This window comes from Oncorhynchus gorbuscha, linkage group LG12 (assembly GCF_021184085.1).
Source record: "Oncorhynchus gorbuscha isolate QuinsamMale2020 ecotype Even-year linkage group LG12, OgorEven_v1.0, whole genome shotgun sequence".
Taxonomy (NCBI): Eukaryota; Metazoa; Chordata; class Actinopteri; order Salmoniformes; family Salmonidae; genus Oncorhynchus; species Oncorhynchus gorbuscha.
Window position 1 is genome coordinate 48,764,942 of NC_060184.1, and position 23,842 is coordinate 48,788,783.

General features: G+C 47.3%; 1 pseudogene; it reads right to left on the reverse strand.

The window, feature by feature from the left end:
* Window positions 1-23,842, reverse strand: part of LOC123991097 — a 57,341-nt pseudogene that overhangs the window by 3,177 nt on the left and 30,322 nt on the right.

Sequence of the window (23,842 nt, forward strand, 5' to 3'; positions counted from 1 at the left end):
GCACATGCACCGCCTGTACCGTAGTAGCCTATACCAAAACGTACAACCCTACAGTTAATGCAGTCCAAGGACAACAGATTCAAGAAACCAAAAGTGTCATCAACATTGAGTGTCATTGTCTGATTAAAAGTCTGCCACTCGCTGAGACCCCAGTTAGAGTTTGAGCAGCCAATCGAAGTAGAGATATGAGAGACAGGGGGACCGGACCCACTGAAAATGCCACTCTCTAATAACATTGGACCATGGAGGGAGAAAGCAACAGAGAAGGGCTCTGTCATTTCCAAAACACCTGGGAAGTTATTCATGAGTGGTTGGTTTGTAAACCAAGTGGTTAGGATGGAGTGAAGAGAGGAGTAAAAAGGGAACCCAAAGCCTCCAGACGGACAAGAGCTTAGAAAGAGACCTGTTGGCTGGGGGTGATGGTGGCGGTGGGTAGGGTGGCTGGCCTGGGGAGGAGCTGAGGTTTGGTCTTCTTCCTCAGAGAGGAGGCCTTATTGGGCTGGGGGACCTTGGGGAGTGAACTCTTAGAAGGGAGTGATAAGGACCTCTTCAGGCCTTCACTCTCCCCACTCGAGACACAACCAGCCTGGGGCTCCACACTGGCTGCACTCCTCACTGGTTCCTCCTGGTGGGGCACTGCGGGGCCCATCTCACTGATGGTGGTCTCTAGCTGCTTGATGGTCTGCTCCAGGCTGTCCAGGGTCTTGTAGGTGCTCTTCCGGATCTCGTCCGTCCTGCCTTGGGAATCTGAATGCTCCCGCCTTACTACAGCTGGAGCCTGGGCCTTGGGTGACATGTCTGCTGGAAGAACAGATTGTTTGGAGCGGCTTTGGATCTCAAACCTCTTGGCCTCCTTGTGCTGTCGGACCCTGCCGTCCGACTCCTCCTCGTCCTCGTACACCACCACCTGCAGCGTCTTCTTGCCTGTCTTGGTGCCTGTGCGGATGGCTTGCGACAGAGCAGCCAGCTGCTTCTTGGGAAACTTGAACTTGAACTTCTTCTTCCCGTCTGGCTTGCCGTCGCTGGACGACTCGGCGAGCTCCGCAGACGAGGAGGAAGAGTGCGACAAGTCAGTACTGGAAGAGCAAAGAGCGCCGCTGGGGGCCTTGATGGCCGTGGGAACAGCCTCCCTCTCTCCACCCTCGGGCACGACCTTTACCTGCAGTCCACCGCTGCTCCCCCATGTCTCCTCCAACTCCTCGTCCTCCTCGTCTATGCGCTCCGCGGCCAGCATGCTCTCCAGCTCCTCCTCACACTCAAACACCGTAGACAGGCGCTTGTAGGCCGAGCGGATGTCCATGGGCTCGTCAAAGATGATGATGACCGGCTTCTTGTTGTTGAAGCTGTCGTCCTGTGACCCCACCGAGCTGCCACCGTCGCCACCTGGGGTAGTGTGGGTCATGTCCCGGTTCCCAGGCCCCCCCCCCACAGTCACAGTCTGGATTCCCTGTTTGGCATTGACCAGATCCTGATATTCCCCACAGGACAGGGCCTGGACCTTGGTGTTGGTGATCATGAAGGCGATGTTGTCTGGGGGCGGAGGGCCTTCCTCACCAGGGAGGTCAGGGCTCAGGAAGGCCTCCTCTTCCACTTCCTCATACTTGGGTCTGGGCTGATCTCTGGGTTGATTGGTGGCCTCACTAAGGGCCTTCTCTGTGGGCGACGCCACTGCCTTAGGAGCCTCTGTTATGGTGATTGGTGGAGAAACTTTAGGCAATGCAGCGGGCAACACAACACTCTTTCTAAGTGAAATGCTGGACTCCTGGATGACTGAGGAGACTGGAGACTCAAGTCTCTTGACTGTGCTTTTCTGAGGCTTATCTACAGTGTTGGCCATTGGGCTTTCCAGAACCCCATCTACCACTCCTGGGCTGGTCTTCAACGACTCTGAGCTCACCACCTGTTTCTGAGACAGAGGGCTGGGGAAATTCAAGAACAGAGGCTTGGGAGATATAGGTGGCCCTAACTGCTGGGGTTTCGGTTGCGGCTGCTGTGGCTGCTGGCTTGGAGAATTGTCATTAGCATTCACATTTGACACCTGTGAGGGGGACAGTGTTGGGTTGTCTCTGCATTCAGGAGCCTCCTCCACTGGGGCCAGGGGTGGTGGCTGCTCTTTAGAGATCTGCCCAGTTACGTAGTATATCACCTGCAAATAGCAAATGAAGGATGAGAGAGTACATGTTAAAAACTACAACACATGACAAGCCTATCAATAAGAAAAAATATATCATGACATGTAAAGGCATGCGTTTGGGCTTCATACGGCCCATACAACATGCTTTCATAAGGTCCACATAACTATACAACATGACTTCATATGGCCCATAAAACCATACAACATGACTTCATAAGGCCCATAAAACCATACAACATGACTTCATAAGGCCCATAAAACCATACAACATGACTTCATAAGGCCCATAAAACCATACAACATGACTTCATATGGCCCATAAAACCATACAACATGACATCATAAGGCCCATATAACCATACAACATGACTTCATAAGGCCCATATAACCATACAACACGACTTCATAGGCCCATATAACCACACAACACGACTTCATATGGCCCATAAAACCATACAACATGCCTTCATAAGGCCCATAAAACCATACATGACTTCATAAGGCCCACATAACCATACAACATGCCTTCATATGGCCCACATAACCATACAACATGACTTCATAGGTCCATAAAACCATACAACATGACTTCATATGGCCCATATAACCATACAACATGACTTCATAGGCCCATATAACCATACAACAGGACCACATAGGCCCATATAACCATACAACATGCCTTCATAAGGCCCATATAACCATACAACATGCCTTCATAAGGCCCATAAAACCATACATGACGTCATAAGGCCCACATAAACATACAACATGCCTTCATATGGCCCATAAAACCATACAACATGACTGCCTTCATAGGCCCATAAAACCATACAACGACTTCATAAGGCCCATATAACCATACAACGACTTCATAAGGCCCATATAACCATACAACAACTTCATAAGGCCCATATAACCATACAACATGACTTCATAAGGCCCATATAACCATACAACATGACTTCGTAAGGCCCATATAACCATAAAACAAGACTTCATAAGGCCCATAAAACCATACAACATGCCTTCATAAGGCCCATAAAACCATACAACATGCCTTCGTAAGGCCCATATAACCATACAACAAGACTTCATAGGCCCATATAACCACACAACAGGACTTCATAGGCCCATATAACCACACAACAGGACTTCATAGGCCCATATACCCATACAACATGCCTTCATAAGGCCCATAAAACCATACATGCCTTCATAAGGCCCACATAACCATACAACAGGACTTCATAGGCCCATATAACCATACAACAGGACTTCATAGGCCCATATAACCATACAACATGACTTCATAGGCCCATACAACATGACTTCATAGGCCCATATAACATGACTTCATAGGCCCCTATAACATGACTTCATAGGCCCATAAAACATGCCTTCATATGGCCCACATAACCATACAACATGACTTCATAGGCCCATAAAACATAACTCCATAAGGCCCATATAACCATACAACATGACTTCATAGGCCCATAAAACATAACTCCATAAGGCCCATATAACCATACAACATGACTTCATAGGCCCATAAAACATAACGCCATACGGCCCATATAACCATACAACATGACTTCATAGGCCCATAAAACATAACTCCATAAGGCCCATATAACCATACAACATGACTTCATAGGCCCATAAAACATAACTCCATAAGGCCCATATAACCACACAACATGTAAACATTCCAAGGCATGTTTGGAACTTTGGATGTCAAGATGAATGTTAGCATAGTAAATGCCCCGAGATTTTGACTATGAAGTTTTAGCGGTGAAAATATGGTATTCGTACCCCAGGGCTCTGACGAAGAGGGGTGGTGTTTCCGTTTTCATCCGCGTTGGGATCTTTGTCCTCACGAGTGTTCTCAGAGCTCTGCTAGGAAAGTTCGTGAAGGGACAGCATTATTGTGCAATTGCACTCTATGGGTGAATTCTAACTTGGATTCTCTCTACTATGCAACACAGCATAGTAGTCCTACAAGGCATACTTTTGATTGAGTTTCAAGATACGTGCTTATAATATATTAGATACCTTATAGGATCATACATGCAGGCACAAGTGAATAGTTATGGTATGTTATGGCTATTATGTAAAAACCTTTAAAGGGACAATCTCAGATTCAAACAACAACAAAGCAGTCTATAAATCATTGATTTGAAAGTTTAAAAAAAAGATCTACCAATCCCAAATTGTTAGTTACCAAAGTGTTAGTTACTCTAATCTGAGGTATAGACTGACACCCATTCTACCAACAGACTAGCTAACATAATACGTTCAGTGTTGCACATTTCTATATATTCTCAACTTTGTTGTTGGTTTAAAAGAACGTTTAATCAATCATTCCCATTTGGTGAGTGGAATGCAACGGTGTATGTCTGAAAATGTGTACGCAGTAATAACATGACCAATGCATTGCTGGCGTTTGAGCTGAACATTGTGTTTACCGGGAAAAGATCATATCTGACCCTCAGAATAACTGGATCTCTCATACAGTCCACATACAATATCTTGTGACATGGTTTCTGAGCGAGTTGGAGAGGAGCATGAGATAAAGAGTGCATCCCAAATGGCACCCCGTTCCCTTTGTAATGCACTACATGCACTCTTAGAAAAAAAAAAGGGTTCTAAAATAGTTCTCCAGCTATCCCAGGTAGAACCCTTTTTGGTTCCAGGGTTCTACAGTGCATGGAAACAAATAGGGTTCTACCTGGAACCAAACATAGTTATTTAAATGGTGCTCCTATGGGGACAGTCGAAGAACCCTTTTAGGTTCTCGAAAGAACCTTATTTTCTAAGAGTGTACTTTTCAACCGGGCCAATATGGCTCTGGTCAAAAGTAGGCGAATAATATGGAACGTATGCACCGTAGTTCCCTGTTCTCCTGTGGACAACAACCACATTAGGCATATGTTTGGGTATTAACATTAATTAGAATATAAGAGTTAAAGTTATATAGAGATTCAGAGCTATAGTAAGGTGTCATTCCCAAGAAATAAGTAAAGTAAAGAAATTGGTCCCAGTGACCTAAAGTAAACCAAGTCTGCAAAAACAAGTCTGCAACCTAGGCAACAAATAATAAAACCTGGTTCCCCTCAATAGCCAATCAAAGTACTTTCCTATAGCAAAGTCTATAAGCAAATTATTATTTAAATAAAGGGCAGTTATTCCCAAGAAACAGACAAGACCATTCGATTAGGTCTGGATGCAAGATAAAGGATTAGTTTATTGATTGGATCAAGCAAGACAAACATAACGCAATCAAAAATCAGTAGCAACAAGACACCATTCATTTGTTGGATACACACAATTACACTTTTCCAGACATTTTCTGCAGACTTAGTCAGAGAAAAACAAGTCCAAGCCATAAATTCCATTGAAATCAAAAAAGGGAAAAAGAGAATAAGTCAGAATCAGAAGGGATTTTGGGTAGTGGAGTTGTTACAGTACAGATCTCTTGATGGAGGCAGAAGCAGGGAGGTGTGAAAGGCACAGAGGTGGTTAAGGTACAGCCTTCAATCGTTAGCTGACGTCACACAGTGGGCAGAAGCAGGCAGTTAGGCGGGCGGCTAAACGGCACCACGTCCTTTACCTTTTTCTCTTTGAGGGGCAATAAGGCCCCGGGTCTTAGCTCTCTGATCTGGGGCTCAACTCGAGTAGGGTGTGTCTCTAGCACACTACTTTTCACCCCTACATCCTTAACTGTGCACTTCTGGAAGACCTGGGGAGTGAAGATATGTTAGGGAATTAGGGTTTAGGGCCCTGAGGGCCAGAGCGTAACTATACCTGCCATTTGTGAGGTGATAGTCTATTAGAAACACCTACAGTCGTGGCCAAAAGTTTTGAGAATGACACAAATATTAATTGTCACAAAGTTTGCTGCTTCAGTGTCTTTAGATATTTTTGTCAGATGTTACTATGAAATGCAGAGGTATAATTACAAGCATAAGTGTCAAAGGCTTTTATTGACAATTACATGAAGTTGTTATTCCAGACCTCTGAAATCCACCCTGGCATGCTGTTAATTAACTTCGGGGTCACAGCCTGACTGATGGCAGCCAATTCTTGCATAATCAATGCTTGGAGTTTGTCAGAATTTGTGGGTTTTTGTTTGTCCACCCACCTCTTGAGGATTGACCACAAGTTCTCAATGGGATTAAGGTCTGGGGAGTTTCCTAGCCATGGACCCAAAATATAAATGTTTTGTTCCCCGAGCCACATATTTATCACTTTCGCCTTATGGCAAGGTGCTCCATCATGCTGGAAAAGGCATTGTTCGTCACCAAACTGTTCCTGGATGGTTGGGAGAAGTTGCTCTCGGAAGATGTGTTGGTACCATTCTTTATTCAGGGCTGCGTTCTTTGGCAAAATTGTGAGTGAGCCCACTCCCTTGGCTGAGAAGAAACCCCACACATGTATGGTCTCAGGATGCTTTACTGTTGGCATGACACAGGACTGATTGTAGCGCTCATCTGGTCTTCTCCGGACAAGCTTTTTTCCGGATGCCCCAAACAATTGGAAAGGGGATTCATCAGAGAAAATGACTTTACCCCAGTCCTCAGCAGTTTTTCCTGGAGAGAAGTGGCTTCTTTGCTGCCTTTCTTGACACCAGGCCATCCTCCAAATGTCTTTGCCTCACCTGCCTGCTGTCATTCCTGAGCAAGTTCTGTACTGTTGGTGCCACGATCCCGCAGCTGAATCAACTTTTTCTTGGGTGCCCTGAAGCCTTCTTCACAACAATTGAACCGCTCTCCTTGAAGTTCTTGATGACCCGATAAATGGTTGATTTAGGTGCAATCTTACTGGCAGCAATATCCTTGCCTGTGAAGCTCTTTTTGTGCAAAGCAATAATGATGGCACGTGTTTCCTTCCAGATAACCTTGGTTGAAAGAGGAAGAACAATGATTCCAAGCACCACCCTCCTTTTGAAGCTTCCAGTCTGTTATTCGAACTCAATCAGCATGACAGAGTGATCTCCAGCCTTAACACTCACACCTGTGTTAACGAGAGAATCACTGACATGATGTCAGCTGGTCCTTTTGTAGCAGGGCTGAAATGTAGTGGAAATGCTTTTTTTGTGGATTCAGTTGATTTGCATGGCAAAAAGGGACTTTGCAATTCATTTAAATTAATCTGATCACTCTTCATAGCATTCTGGAGTATATGCAAATTGCCATCATACAAACTGAGGCAGCAGACTTTGTGAAAATTAATATGTGTAATTCTCAAAACTTTTGGCCACGACTGTAGAGTACCCGGCAGTTAAGTGGAGAAAATGCTTCTCCTAAAGACACTGAGCCTGGTGCTGGTTTGATACGGCTTGTATACTATTAACCTAGTGCTGTGGTGGCCGAATGGTTAAACTTTCTAGGGGTAAGACCATGGCTAATTCTGATTTTGTAAAGGACTGCATCCATCCTCTGCAAAGTGAAGGTAACCCAACCACCAGGAAAGGAAGGAATAGAGGACCCACTCCCATAGTGAAAGAGAGATAGAACAGTCATTAGTGTGGATGTGGATGTATTTCCCAGTGGTCCTATTTGATCAATATAGTATTGCATAGTATAGTATGAAGTATGTGTGTGTGTGTGGGAGTAAATGTACAGCAGCTGTTGAATGTATGGGTCTTACCTGGAGCTCTGCCATGATTTTGTCCCCCTCGTCGTCCTCCTCGTGGATGGCTGAGGCAGCAACGGGGGCAGGGGTGAAAGGCGTGGTCTCTGGGGGGATCTTGGTGGGTTTGCGCTGGGCAGCTGGGACCTCAGCCTCCTCTTCCTCCTGGTTTAGATGTGAATGGGGGAAGCGGGTTAATAGCGACATTTAATATGACTCAAATACTAGCATCACTGTTATTTACCACAAGAGTCAGATCAACATAGCCCATTCCAAGGTATATAAATGATATTGCTTGATAAAACTGTCCTTAAACTGTCCCCTCTCCCCATGTCACGTAGAAGCCATGTCTGTGGTTTACCACTCCCTCTGGTCCAGAACGTTACATGCAGCTTGCTGATGCTGAAGTCTGTGTTTGCAAGCCACACGTGATGCCCTGGACCAGTGCTAGTTGACCGCAGACTAGCCTGCAGCTAGACTACATGACGGACTGACCTGTCCCGAGGCAGACTCATTCCTGCTGGTGTAGACCACCTCTCCAGACCGAGTGGTGGTCATTCCAGAGCTGGAGAAGGTCTTTCTGGGCAGAGGAGGGGGAGGAGACTTGCTGGCCTCCAAGCTGACTTTGCCCACTTTGTCTGTGGGCTTCTCTAGTGCCGGCTTGGGGAGTTTCTCAGGACCAGCAGGCTTGGCTATGGCTGGTTTCTCTGAGCTGGGCTCAGGCGGAGTCTCTTCTGTAATAGACAAACACACACACAAGGTCAACAATAAGGCCTACATGAAAATGACAAAAGGGTCATTTTCCTGAAGAACAAAAAAAGATGTCCAAAAGTATTTTTTTTAGTAGTGGAATATGTTAAGTGTGTCAGGTAGTTTCGTAAAATAACTCTCCCTACCCGTGGTTGGTGCCACAGGCTTGGGGGAATTCACTTGGTCCTCCAGGGTAGCAGGGGTCACTGCAGAGGCCTCCCCCTCGCTTGGCACCTCCCGACAGGGGATGCCCTTCATCATGTTGGCCTGGGCCTCATCCAGGATCCTCTCAAACTCCCTCCCATCATAGTGGCCCATGTTCTGCTTTCGCTCCTCCCACTCTTTCTCTGCTGCCTGTGGAGGGCAAGAGAGAGGAGGGAAGATTGAGGGAGAGAGAGAGAGCAGTGAAGGGAAGAGAAACAGACATTTCCCCTTAGGGGAAATCTGATATGAGATGTCACAGATGATAGATTGAAGACTGAAATGCACTATAACTTCCATAGGGCTTACCTTTATAGACATGGCCCTGTTTTTGCTCTTGCTGCTCTTGGTGTGAATCTCCTCGATGAAGAAGTTCCCTGTCCCATTCCTGCCGTTATTGACCAGAGCCTGGGTGGGCAGCTCTTGGTTGGCTGCAGCAGTGGCAGCAGGGGTCTTCTTCTGCTGGGCAGGGCTTCCCCCGTGGCTGGAGGGGTTGGAGTTGGAGGACGAGGCGGTGCCTGTGGAGCCCTTGGCTGAGCTGGGGGAGTCCCGGCCCTGGCTGTGGGTTATGGGGGGACTGGGCTGGACCAGCAGGGCTGCAGACTGCTGGGATTGCTGAATGTGGACTGGAGAGCTCTGGACGTGGTGGATGACCATAGGGCAGGAGGGCATGACCACCTCAGACCTAATGGAGGAGATCTGGGGCTCGGGCAGGGCCGAGGGGGAGGCTGGAGGCTCCGCGGGGGGGTATGGGTCCACCATGGTGCTGGTGGCCGGGCTGCTCTCTATTGGGGTTGTAGCACATCTGTAGGGCAGAGAGGGCCGGATAGACAATATTAAGGTTACTTTCCCGAAACCCTGGTAGCAGGATTCTGGAATATGTGTTCACTCCTGGGATTTCTTTTTACATTTCCAAGTGGATCCCCCCCCAAGTGGATCTCCTTTGGGAACGTATAGTGAGCACAAACACTAGTTCATCCAAACTGCAACAATTAGTATCTCACTAAGGTAAAACATACCTATGATGACATATGCCATGGAGCCATGAACGAATGCTTCAAAACTCCTAACGTCAGAACACAGAACAGTGCATACAGAACTTTGGAGTTTGATAGAACTACTTTAACTTGGCTTGTCTAGCCTGAAAATACTATAAATCTCACAAAGTGGATTTGGCCCAAATCCAACACCAAAGTGGGTGTAATCATCTCTGACATGCGGGGAGAGAAGCTCACGAAGAGGACGAGGTAATATAGATGAGTTTGGCCGCATGGTGCACCCTGTGTAAAATTGATGCTGTTTATATTTATATTGAAATGGGGTGCTGCAGGGAGTCGCGTTGCGGAGCCAACCTCACGCCAGCGTATTCAACGGTTAGCGTCTCATACACTATTGTCATATGCCCGACGGTCTGACTTCTCTGGAAACTTCTGTTTTCCACCAACTCTCTCTTAACCGCTCCCCATCACTCCACGACGTCGGGCCACAGAGTTTTTTAAAACATTTCTTTTCACTTTAATTCACTTCATTTACTTTGATCTGACCTTTTGTCTTGTTCTGGCTACATTCCAATTCTCTACCCGTCTTTTTCGAAGTGTACACTCCTCCTCATGGATTTAGAAAAGAATGAACTGCTGTGAGGAAAGCTTTCACCAGTACAATGCTTTTAAATGCACGAGCAAGGTAGGAACGAGTGCACACTTCAGGTGAAGGGTGGAGAATCGGAACACCCCCCCAACCCTCCCTCCGTCCGTCCCGCCCGGGTTCCTGTACCTCCTCAGGCTGCTGAGTGTCTCCGTGAGGCACTTGACTCTCTTCAGCATGCTGTCCAGTTTGTGGGGCTCCTCTTTGAGGAACTTAACTGCCTCCACTTCCACCCTCAGGACAGAACGCATCCTGGTCTGCAGTGGCGGGAACTCTCCTGAGAAAACATGTCAAAAAATATATATATACTAGAAAAATATATATTTAACATTTTTACCACCACCCTTCATTGGAGGACAAATGTATTAATGTGCTGCTTTAATGGAATGTGACTGCTATTCAACAAAGGAAATGCACCTTTTTTGTAGTATTGTGTTAATGATATTATCTTACCTGTAACTGAAAACCATAGCACATGGAAACCTATGGAATCCATGGCAATGCACATCATCTAATATATTGTGTCTGTTTAAAGTAGACTACACTGTACGGGCAGTCTTACCTCTGAGTCCTGCCAGAGATTCTCCCACTCTCCTGAGGCTAACAGCCCCCTCTTCCACATGCTTCAGTGTCACAGCTCTGTGAGCCCCCGCCGAGCTGGTCTCCCTCTTCAGAGTGTCCACGTAATGCTCCAGTTCCCTACACACACACGCGCACACGCACACACACACGCACACACGCACACACGCACACACGCACGCACACACGCACACACGACAGAGAGAGCAAACATTCAAAACACCACTCCTAATTGGTATATCACTCCTCACCTCTCCACTATACGAGCTGATATGTGGTGAGGTTTGTGGCACAACTGGTTGCCGTGCATCACCCGAGTGGTTGCCACCCATTGGTGGGTGGATGAGGTGAGTTTCCCTCTTACTATGTAAGCGCTTTGAGCATCTGGAAAAGCCCAATCAATCGTTACCCTAATTTCATCTCCACAGCTACCAAATGAGATAAGACGGCACCATCAAATCCCTGGCATACTGGTGATGCCGACATATCACCATAATAGACTTGAGATTGCATGCTTGATGTGTCACCAGAAAACACTGACTGCACACCAACACTAGAGGGCAGACAATACTCATTTGAACCTTACTGGCACACAGCGAGCACCAGTTTGAGCTGAATGACAACTGAAAAGTGAGAGGGCAAACAGATCAAATCCAACAATGTTCATATTCTAAAAACCATCTGGGCCGTAGGGACGTCGGCCCTTTCACCTTAATGACCAAAAGTGGACTCTCTCAGTCACTTCCTCTGTGGGAGTCCGCTCCGACTGGATTGGGTTACTTCCCAAAACCTCAACTGCGTCCACGCTTATTTGTGCAACAACTTTCCTAGGTAGAGTCCCTATTGTTTTGATAACACTGTACTCTGCATTCTGAGCAGTCGACTCCAAGAGGACATGTGTTGGGTAGATGATCGCATTGTGTGGCGCTCTGGACTGCAGGAGAACAAAACATTTAGATTCTTTGTGACCGGATTCCCTTGAGAGGAGTACGTTTTTTTTTTTGTACAGCTGCTGTCAAAAGAGTGTTCCTCTTATGTGAAGAGCCTCTTGATGATGACTATGGAAAAATTCAACTGAAGAGCCGGCGGGGGGGGGGAAGCATCTCTTTCTTCTTAAAATAACCTATACAGGACTTTAGAAAGTAAATTTCTATAGTGTGAATCGATGAAATGGTGCAGCATTAGAATACACTGTTTAGAATACACTGTTGATGGCTTGACAAACATGCAAGATATCCCAGGGATCATCTATTTGAGGAAGCTTAATGGGCACTCAACTCTCTCTCATCTTTCTCTATTGCTCAAGGGTAGTAGAATCACTGGCTGAGTGCTGACAGCTGGTTCAGATCTAGACTCCTTGGCAGGCTCGTGATGACTGGTGAACGGAACAGGCTGGAAATAAATAGGAATGACCAGGGACAGACTGAACCCCCCCCCCCCCCCCCACCCAGTGGGCTAAAGATGGACCAACCCATCTCGCTTTTGCATGAGCCGCCCTATGGCCAGTCGGTTTCGAGCCAAGGAATGGCAATGCAGAAAAACCATGTGTTCAGAACTACGGAAAACCCTATAGGTCTGCTGACATTTGTGAAAAGTAACGCAAAACACAACACCTCCACTGTCCTTCGTTTCAAATCCTCCATGTTGGCAGCATCCTCATGTTACAGCCCTTTAGATTTAAAGGGCCTTGTTACAGTAGTGCTAACAATGATAAACAGACCTATTTCAACCTTGGTCGTTTGTCGCCTCATTTCTTCCCAAAGTATTTTTTTTTAAGGAGTCCCAGGCTCACTCTCCCAGGTCATATTAAATTGGGTCTTCTCTCCGGAGAAGAAGGCTGCGTCTTTTCACACCACAATCCCCCCTAAGCCAAACAAAGCTCATTAGCTAGCCTTATTTAAAACACTACTGCAGGCCTTTGCTGAGTAAGACCTGGCAAAGCACCAAGGAAAACACTGAGCTGAATCCAGCGCTCAACGCCCTGCGCATGTCTGATTCCCCAGAAGACCAATGTTCAGACAACGCTCCTATCGTGATGGAGATCAGGGAATATGTTTACCACTGTCTACCCAGGCAGCACTCTGACCTTGCCTGTTAAACAACAGAATTAAAAGGATTAAATTAATGTTCCCAATTGGCAAGCTGCGATGAGTGAATTAAATTAAGAGAATGCTGTGAATAATTGCCTGCCCAGGCTGCCTGGTCTTATTGTTCAGTGACTGCTGGGCTCAATTGAGACAGACATGGTCTGCCTGTTCAAACCTGTGGGCAATTTGGAGGGTGTGTACTTGCAGTTGCCAATAACACCTGGGTTGTATTCACTAGACTGTAAAACCCGTAACTTGTTTTTAATGGCATCTTACCGGCAGCCTTACCTGTAAGTTGCTGTAAAAAAAAGTACAGTATGTTACCGTAAATTTCAAATAAACTTTGCTTTAACATTACATTACTGTAAAGAAGAGTCCAAATCCCAAGTGAGGTTGACTCCTATGTAATCAGAATACAGCATCATACTGTCCCTTACATCAATAATACCTTATTCCGGCTCCAAAAATAAAGTAACTTTTTGTATATTTACCGTATTTTCACTGCAACCAGTAGCCGGGACTTTTTTTTTTTTACAGTGAAATGAAGAACCCTCTGATTGGAACAGTGTAATGAAGAATCAGACAAATGGCTACACAGAGGGTTATTCAAATAACTGAAGCCAAAGAAAAAGGGTTCTCCTGCAGCAGTGCTTCTCAATTCTGGTCCTGGCGACCCAAAGGGGTGCACATTTTTGTTTTTGCCTTCGCAGTACACACCTGATTAAAATCATCAAAGCTTGATGATGAGCTGATACTTGGAATCAGCAGTGTAGTGCCAGGGCAAAACCACCAATTCAAACCCCGTTGGGTTCTACAGGGACAACATGAAACATTTTTGTACCAACAAGCACTTTTTTGTTTGTTTTAGAGTATCATCTGCACTACTTAATATAACCCAGTAAAATAAATTCTAAAAGCTGTTGTGTGGTAGTCAGGAAATGGGATTCTCATGGTCGGAATGGTTGTTGATGTGTTTGTTGTGGACCCGCTCTCTCCCTCTTACTCTAGCTGGTTGAGTACTCTCTCCTCCGAGCCCAGGTACTCGCGTCTGTCCTCCTCCACCAGGACTCTCTGTCTCTGGACTGGGTCTTCCAGATGTTTCATGGCCTCCGCCAACTTTATGCTGATCTCCTGCTCAGCCCGCTTCAGCTGCACACATAGAGCCTCCTGGTTCTGGAGCTAGGTAACACACACATGAATATACACACGTTATCACGCACACGCACACACGCACACACACACACACACACACACACACACACACACACACACACACACACACACACACACACACACACACACACACACACACACACACACACACACACACACACACACACACACACACACACACACACACACACACACACACACACACACACACACACACACCTCAAGGAGTGAACACCATTCTTTGATTGTATCTGGTGGCATAATTCCCTTCCATTGATTAATGAGAAAGAAAGAGTTCGGTTTCTTAACCAATCCAGATAGAGGGGGTGGATTGACAGCTGATTGACAGCTGATATCAAATTGATAGCCAATAAAAGTAGATAGGGGCTCCGGAGTGAAGTTTCCCCTAGGTACAGATCTAGGATTAGCTTCCCCTATCCCAATCCTAACCTTAACCATTAGTGGGGGAAAATGCAAAATGGACCCAAGATCAGAGTCTAGGAGAAACCTAATCCCACTCCTAGAGCATCACGGGTGTTACCTGCAGCTGTCTCATCTGATGGAGCTGCAGCCGAAGGTCCGAGACATTCTTCTTGAACTGGAACAGGTTGGCCTGAAAGGGGGCAGAGCCTGGTAGTGCAGGAGTGGAGCCACTCTCAGAGGGGAGTGCGGCACTTTTGGGTGCTAGGATAGGGGAACCTCCTGAATGACATCAAATCAAATAGCCACATTTAAAACCCCTACAAGCTAGTCAGTTCTACAAGAAAACAGAGTTGGATAGAAGGCTCACTTTCCATAAAGATGAGCCCTCTAGCCAGCTTTATGAAAACAGAATCAAAACAATAACCGGTGTGTGAAAATGCATCTAAACCATTGAGCAACACTGCAGACTTTGGAGGAAATAGGCAATACATTACTCCCTCATTAACAGAAAAGGAAATATCAAACAGTCAAAAGTGCACAGGCACGTTAAAATGTAATTCCTCTCCTCCTCTGCGATTGAAAGGAGGGAGTAAGGTTCTCGCTCCTCCTTTTCACCTTCTGCCTTCTGTCTGTCTACGTCCCAAATACCATCCTATTCCCTATGTAGTGCTCTCCTTTTGACCAGGGCCCATAGGGAAGCAGGTCATACATAGGGGCCCAGGTCAAAGGTTGTGCACTATATAGGGAATAGGGTGTCATTTGAAAAGTAACCTCTGTGAGTCATTGGCCTGGCTAGCCCTCGCCTCACACATCTCTGTGCTTCCTGTGGCGCCTGCCCACAGAAGCACACGGCCGACCGCCAAACTCACCATATCTACATCCCAAATTGGCACCCTATTCCCTATGTAGTGCATTACTTTTGACCAGAGACTTTAGGGCTCTGGTCAAAAACAGTCCACTGTATTGGGAATAGAGAGGCATTTGGTACGCAGACCATTTCAAATCACTGTGAGTAATGGGAGACAGGAGACGGGTTCGCCTGCCGTCGAAAACAACCGCCAGTCATGTCCTCTGGCCTCGGAGACGGTCAGACTGACAAGATAATTACTCTTTACATGCTATGCCCTCTGCAGCCTGCACTGACAGTAACTCGAGTTGAATAAAATGACGCTGTTCCTCACATTCAGAGTGCGGTAGTATGACCTTTGAACACCGACAGAGGTCGAAGAGTGTCTCCCGGGCGCTTGTTGTGGGAGTGGCACTTTAAGTTCCAATGCGGTGTTGTATAAGCCACTGAAGTCCCTTAGCGGAAGTGAAAAAGTCCCTGTCCAGTGTCGGAACAATGAAAAGAGAGGAATGTTGCGAGGAAATGAGAGAGAGAGAGAGAGAGAGAGAGAGAGCACTCTAAGCTCCCTCCAAACAGAGTAGATCTACATCCCAAATGGCACCCTATTCCCTATATAGTTAGTGCACTATAAAGGGAATAGGGTGCCATTTGGGATACAGCCATAGTACAGCCCTGCTGTGGGGCTAAGGAACACACTGCTATTGTCACTGTGTAATCGCCCTCCAACATTCACCACAGTCCTCTCATAGTGGATGACAGCAGCACAGACCTGAAGTGCAGGTTCGGAAGAAAGCAGTTCCTGTTTTACTGTCTGCGTACCAAGTGGCCCATTGGGCTCTGGTTAAAAGTAGTGCACTTTTTTAGGCAATAGGGTGCCATTTAGGATACATCCACTGTTTGGAGACTGAGAGGGTGTTTTTGTGATGGAGATTATGAAGTAACAACAAGAGAGTCTGAGGAATCAAGAGAAATATGTAAATTGTTCATGCATTTGATGCGGGGGAACGATAAACGAAGGGAAATCCTGTGAGACATGAACAGTCTTTTTGGTGTTGAAGAGATTGAAATTCACACACACACACACACACACACACACACACACACACACACACACACACACACACACACACACACACACACACACACACACACACACACACACACACACACACACACACACACACACACACACACACACACACGTGACACAGCAGATTGTATCAGCGTGGTGTAAGAAGAAGAAGAAGTGTATCGCTAAGATGTAAGGAACTGCTTCGGCAGCAGACAGATAAATACCGCTCTGTTTTCCTTCCGCCGCCCTCCGGATTGCATTTCTTTTATCGAACCCACATCTGCGCAGACTGTTAGCCAGACGAGATTGAATCATCTTGGCGGGGATGAAGAAACAATACACTGCTCTTGTTTTTCAGCAGCACATATTAGGTTTGCTGTTTTTGTATGAGAAGAGTGGATTTGAGGGGGAATATGGGGGACTTGGCGAAGAGTAAAGTAAGCTGGTCTGTGACTGACTCACTGACAGTTTTAGTGGAGCGGTAGGGGAGAGCATACGGCAGACTGTTGAGTGACATTAACATGAGAGACTTGTCTGTGCAATGCATCATGGGGAAAACGTGGATATGCAACAGAAAACTGCATTGTGAAGTAGATCATGGCTGCATCCCAAATGCCAACCTATTCCCTATATAGTGCACCATTTTTTTACCTGGCCCCATAGGAAAGCTCATAGGGCTCAAGTGAAAAGTAGGGCACTATATAGGGAATAGGGAACAATGTAGGGACTCAGTTCATGATGTGATACATGCAGAAGGGTAATAGTGGTCCTGACCTGCACTGTGTGCACTCTGAACCGGAGACGCTTGTCTTGATGTCTTCATGGGTCGTTCGCTACACACACGCACGCACGCACACGCACACACACACACACACACACGCACACGCACACGCACACGCACACGCACGGAGACATAGAGTGAGAGAAAGAGACCTATGAATTCTGTTGAATTACGATATAAGAGATTCAATAAAAAACCCTGGGCACTGTCCTTCAGTTAGGGTTGATACATATTAGTAAAAGCCGTATAGACAGCCATACGTATGATTGGGCAGACTGACAGAGGGACATGTTAACATGATGGCTGTTAGGAGCAGTCTGTTCCCATAGTAAATCATCCCATGTTCATTCCACTCATCGTGCATTCATTGAGATGGTTCATTGTAAACCCAAGCAAACACAGTTAGCACAAGATCTCCACAGAGTAGGTTGAAATGCAAAGGTCAACTGCAGCCATATCAACCTATAGATGCAGCCATTTTGGAGAATAAATGGAGGTAATATCAGACCCCTTGTGCACCCTATTTCCTCCTGACAATGTTCTGTTTACCTAGGCTGGCTCAGATGGCTAAAAGTGAGAGCTAGTTTATTTGCGATGATCTTTTTCCACTTTGGCTGGGGCTGCCTCACTTTATCTTCTTGCTTACCTGAGAGCCTCGTTGGTGCCACTAGTGTTTGGGGACGTTAAAAGTGCATGCTGAACAAGACCAGTCAAGCTGGCAATCTGTTGCTCCATAGCCTTCATTCGCTCTCTGCAGGAAACATCAGAATATCAAGCTTTTAAAAATGGGGCATTCTAGGCGGTGGCATTTTTGACATTTAAGTTATAAGTACTTTTTAAGTTAGGAGTTACTTCCTAACTACTACCTGCATTGTTTCCATGCCAGACGTGGTTGCTTAGAAATCAAATTAGCGATATAAAATGAAAAACACAAGGAGTAAGTCATGTACTGGATAGTGAGAATAGAAGTTAATTGATTTCTGCTATATAACAGAATGCTATGCTATATAACAGTTAAATGCACTTTTAAAGCAATATCTGGCCAAAAGTAAGTGTTCCAAGCTGTCAAAATACAGTGCTACAGGTAGTGACGGCTCCATTCAGGCAAAAATAAACTTTATATCCTAGCTTACACAGTGTAATAAATACAACCACTTTAGAATGCCTGTTTTGCCCTCCTGGAGTCTGCCTGGAATAGTCTAGAAAAACAAGAGTGGGCTAGTCTGAATTTCTGAATACAAGATAGGGCTGTCTAGTAGATTTAGCCCAGAGGTTGAGATGAGTTGGACCTTAGTGGGCACATTGTGGATAAAACAATAGACTGCGTCACTGGTTGTCGGGCGCCTGGACGAGAAAGAGAAGACAAACTCATCAATTCTCATATTACTCTGGCAGGATCGGCAATGTGAAGAAAACCAAGCACAGGGTTGAATAGGGATCCTTATGCTTGGTGATTGCTCGTTGACCAGTGAGGCTCAGACATAGAGGAGCACTGTCTTTTCACATGTCATCACGTATCTAAATGGCACGGAAGGGGAGGGGAGGGGAGGGCGCTGGATGGGGCTAGATGAGGACAAGAGAAATGACTGATCCTGATAGTGCTGTATATTGCGGCCAGGCAATGTACTGTTGAGAAACAGACACTTAGCTATGTCTCCCCCGGGGCACTGAAATGCAAAGCCCAAAGAGAAAAGTTTCTTGTGCCTATATAGCCATTATAGAGCACCGTGCCTATACGGAATAGTGTTTGTGCGTGTAAGTACAACTCATGCTTGAAGGCCACTCCGTAGTTATAGAGTATAAAGTAAGTGAACAAAGCTACCCTGTTTGTTGTACATTATTAAGTACCTTTCCACAGAAATTCCTTTACTCCTTTTCCCCCAGACCCATTTAAGATGGGAATGTCCCAAATATATGTTACATTTGAGTCATTTGGCAGACAGTCTTATCCAGAGTGACTTGGGGTTAAGTGCCTTGCTCAAGGGACCATTGACAGATTTTTCACCTAGTCGGCTTGGGTATTCAAACCAGTGACCTTTTGGATACTGGCCCAACTCTCCTAACCACCAGGCTATCTGCCTATGCGGGCCCTGGTCAAAGGACTGTGCACTTGAAAGGGAATAGGGTGCCATTTGGGACACAGTCCATGGTGTTTGTGCCATGCAGGTGGTCCTAGTGATCTGTTCCCCCTGATTCGGCTTTCAGGAAGCCCGGGTCTTATCCAACCTGGCCAATATTTGCTTTGGTTTTCCTAAGCAGTACACACATAGCCCCCTCACCCCCATAGCCATCCGGTCTAATGCATTCCAATGAAACCATAAATAATTGTATGGCTGGAGTATGTCCCTCACGCCCTCTCTTGTGCTTGTGTGTTCTGTCCTTTAGTGAAACAGAACGAGCCAGGTTGAAATAGCCACAGGGATGACTGCCGGAGTGCAGGGCTAACAGACGATGTACACGGGGCATGCAGACGAAGAGTTATAGATATACAGTCTGGATAGGGGGCTTGAAGTGCTATTCCATTACTGCACTGGCCTGGTTTACAGAGTCAACTAAGTCAACTGAGTAAAACATCCCTCTTCAACTCTTCACTCCAAGGTTTTAGGACTAGGGATAAGCTATTCATATCAAAAGAGCTGGTCACACACACGGCCCAAATTGATCTAGATAAAAGTCAATACGTATATTCATAATACAGTGTTATAGCCCCCTGTGCTAAATGTGATGACCTTGACAGGGCGGACCAGACACGCAGTGTGTGTGTGTGTATCTGTGAGACAGGGCAGACAACTGAGATGTCTCTGCCCTGCCGTGCTGATGATGAGACAGTCAGAGTTAAGATTAAAACAGTGCAGCCCACGGTTACTGTTAGGGTGGTACAAGGATGCAATGTTAGTTCATCTATGCCCCCATGCAGTATCAGACCCTTTCACTGAGCCCCCGCCCCACCTCAGGTCCCCCTGGGTTGGCTTACCGTGTCTGGGGGTCGTTGGCTGGCGGGATAGGGCCGTGACCACCCTGGAGGTCCGGGATGACTGGAGACGCCATGTTGCTTCTGCTTTTCACCACTTCCTCCTTCCTGAAGGACTGGCGAACAGGCGAGGAGCGCTCTTGGGGAATGCCGCTGGGAGGGGGTGGCGCCCCGTGGATGTCAATCATCCTCACCTCTGCCATCCTGTGGGGTGAGGGGGGTGGGGTCTTGGAGCCCAGTGTAGGCAGCTGGCTGTCTCCATACTTCCTGGACTTCTGGCGGTAGAGTGACGGTTGTTCCATGGCCTCGGTGGGGCTGGGCCCGCTGTAGGAGCCTGTGGAGCGGATGGAGACTCGGTGGTATCCAGCCAGGCTGCCATGGTCCACAATGTCCCCAGCAGGAGGGTGCCCTCCATGGGCAAGGCCGTGGCCCATTCTCCCCTCGTTGAGGAGCAAGTATGGGTCAGCGTACAGCCCCTCTCCACCCCTCAATAGGCTGGGACTCATAGCACTCAGGTCCTCGTCGGGCTTGACGTCCCGCCTCTCCAGGATGGCGCTGGGGCAGGGGGACACAGATCGTGTGGGAGGGGTGGCGTTGGAAATGCGCTCCCGTGGCATGGTGGCAGTGCCGGGCATGGACCCCGGGCGCGGGCCGAAGGGGATCCGGGAGGGCGAGGGGGGCAGGGAGTGGGCCGTGGGTGGGGACAGGGAGCCCTGCATGGGGTGGTGTGGAGGGGGGCCCATGGAGAGCTGTCGCATTGGGGGGTGCTGGCCATCTCTGCTGCCATACATCACCTCTCTGTGCATCTGAAGGAAGAGTGGAAACAAAAGCACCAAATCACGTTATTACTACGTTACACTTACGTTAGTTGACCATGTTTACCAAGCGTTGTCGAGTGTCACAGCCCTCAGGTAGTCGGCCATGACACCTCCGTCTGAGCATCTATAGCTCTGGTCTGCTGTCAACCCTGCATCTCTGGAGAGAGGTCACCAAACACACCATGCCTGCATCCCAAATGGCACCCTATTCCCTATGTCGTTTTTCTAGGGCTCCGGTAAAGGTAGTTGAATAAATAGGGATATGGTGGCATTTGGGATGCAGACCATTACGCTCTAAGCCAGCCAGGACAGTTGGTTTTCATGGACTAGAGAAAAAGAATGTCGCATCAGCACATTCTCAGAGTGAGAAAGCATCTTAAATCCTGCTAAGGCCACAGGGATACTTTCCTCCCTGTCAATATTTGACTAACATTTCACAGACACCCCAAATTGCCTATTCCCTCAGGCTTACAAAATGTGATTTGACATGAAAACAAGTTTTTTTTGGATACAATTCCCCTCATAAGCAGGATATTCACATTAAACTTTAAAGCTAGGTGATTACCTTGAGGGTTTCTTTACGGCTCATGCTTGTGAGCTCAATTGCCACTGGTGGCTGATAACAGTGTGCCTTTTAAAATGACCAACATGTGAAAACACAGAGAGAGAATGATTTCAACTATGTGCCCACAGGCAGGAAAGAAGTATCTGGTAAATTAGCAACAGGTTCCGTCGTCTGGCACAGCCATTTTAAACAGGCAGCTGTGACTGCATTGAACCACACAAAAGGACCCCAGAGTACCTGCGGACAAACTATGAAATCACTTCATTCAGCTACAGCTGGGTTAAAGGAGAGGCATGACTGGAGCAGATTTTGAGAGTTAAAAGTCAAAACGTGGAGGGCAGAGAGTATGCAGAGATCTTTACACACAGGAATGCATGGTTAACTCACTGCCAGGTTGTGAGAGTGAGTTCATTTCTTCCCAATGCACTACTTCCACTGTGGTTCAGTGGTTTTTGTGGCCCAGCCACCTGCTTCGGTGGAAGCAAACGTATGGTCTAACCTCAATGTAAATATCGCATCTGTTGCGACCCTACTACATTTACATTTAAGTCGTTTAGCAGACGCTCTTATCCAGAGCGACTTACAAATTGGTGCATTCACCTTATGACATCCAGTAGAACAGTCACTTTACAATAGTGCATCTAAATCTTAAAGGGGGGGGGGGGGGTGAGAAGGATTACTTATCCTATCCTAGGTATTCCTTAAAGAGGTGGGGTTTCAGGTGTCTCCGGAAGGTGGTGATTGACTCCGCTGTCCTGGCGTCGTGAGGGAGTTTGTTCCACCATTGGGGGGGCCAGAGCAGCGAACAGTTTTGACTGGGCTGAGCGGGAACTGTACTTCCTCAGTGGTAGGGAGGCGAGCAGGCCAGAGGTGGATGAACGCAGTGCCCTTGTTTGGGTGTAGGGCCTGATCAGAGCCTGGAGGTACTGAGGTGCCGTTCCCCTCACAGCTCCGTAGGCAAGCACCATGGTCTTGTAGCGGATGCGAGCTTCAACTGGAAGCCATTGGAGAGAGCGGAGGAGCGGGGTGACGTGAGAGAACTTGGGAAGGTTGAACACCAGACGGGCTGCGGCGTTCTGGATGAGTTGTAGGGGTTTAATGGCACAGGCAGGGAGCCCAGCCAACAGCGAGATGCAGTAATCCAGACGGGAGACGACAAGTGCCTGGATTAGGACCTGCGCCGCTTCCTGTGTGAGGCAGGGTCGTACTCTGCGGATGTTGTAGAGCATGAACCTACAGGAACGGGCCACCGCCTTGATGTTAGTTGAGAACGACAGGGTGTTGTCCAGGATCACGCCAAGGTTCTTGGCGCTCTGGGAGGAGGACACAATGGAGTTGTCAACCGTGATGGCGAGATCATGGAACGGGCAGTCCTTCCCCGGGAGGAAGAGCAGCTCCGTCTTGCCGAAGTTCAGCTTGAGGTGGTGATCCGTCATCCACACTGATATGTCTGCCAGACATGCAGAGATGCGATTCGCCACCTGGTCATCAGAAGGGGGAAAGGAGAAGATGAATTGTGTGTCGTCTGCATAGCAATGATAGGAGAGACCATGTGAGGTTATGACAGAGCCAAGTGACTTGGTGTATAGCGAGAATAGGAGAGGGCCTAGAACAGAGCCCTGGGGGACACCAGTGGTGAGAGCGCGTGGTGAGGAGACAGATTCTCGCCACGCCACCTGGTAGGAGCGACCTGTCAGGTAGGACGCAATCCAAGCGTGGGCCGCGCCGGAGATGCCCAACTCGGAGAGGGTGGAGAGGAGGATCTGATGGTTCACAGTATCGAAGGCAGCCGATAGGTCTAGAAGGATGAGAGCAGAGGAGAGAGAGTTAGCTTTAGCGGTGCGGAGCGCCTCTGTGATACAGAGAAGAGCAGTCTCAGTTGAATGACTAGTCTTGAAACCTGACTGATTTGGATCAAGAAGGTCATTCTGAGAGAGATAGCGGGAGAGCTGACCAAGGACGGCACGTTCAAGAGTTTTGGAGAGAAATGAAAGAAGGGATACTGGTCTGTAGTTGTTAACATCGGAGGGATCGAGTGTAGGTTTTTTCAGAAGGGGTGCAACTCTCGCTCTCTTGAAGACGGAAGGGACGTAGCCAGCGGTCAGGGATAAGTTGATGAGCGAGGTGAAGTAAGGGAGAAGGTCTCCGGAAATGGTCTGG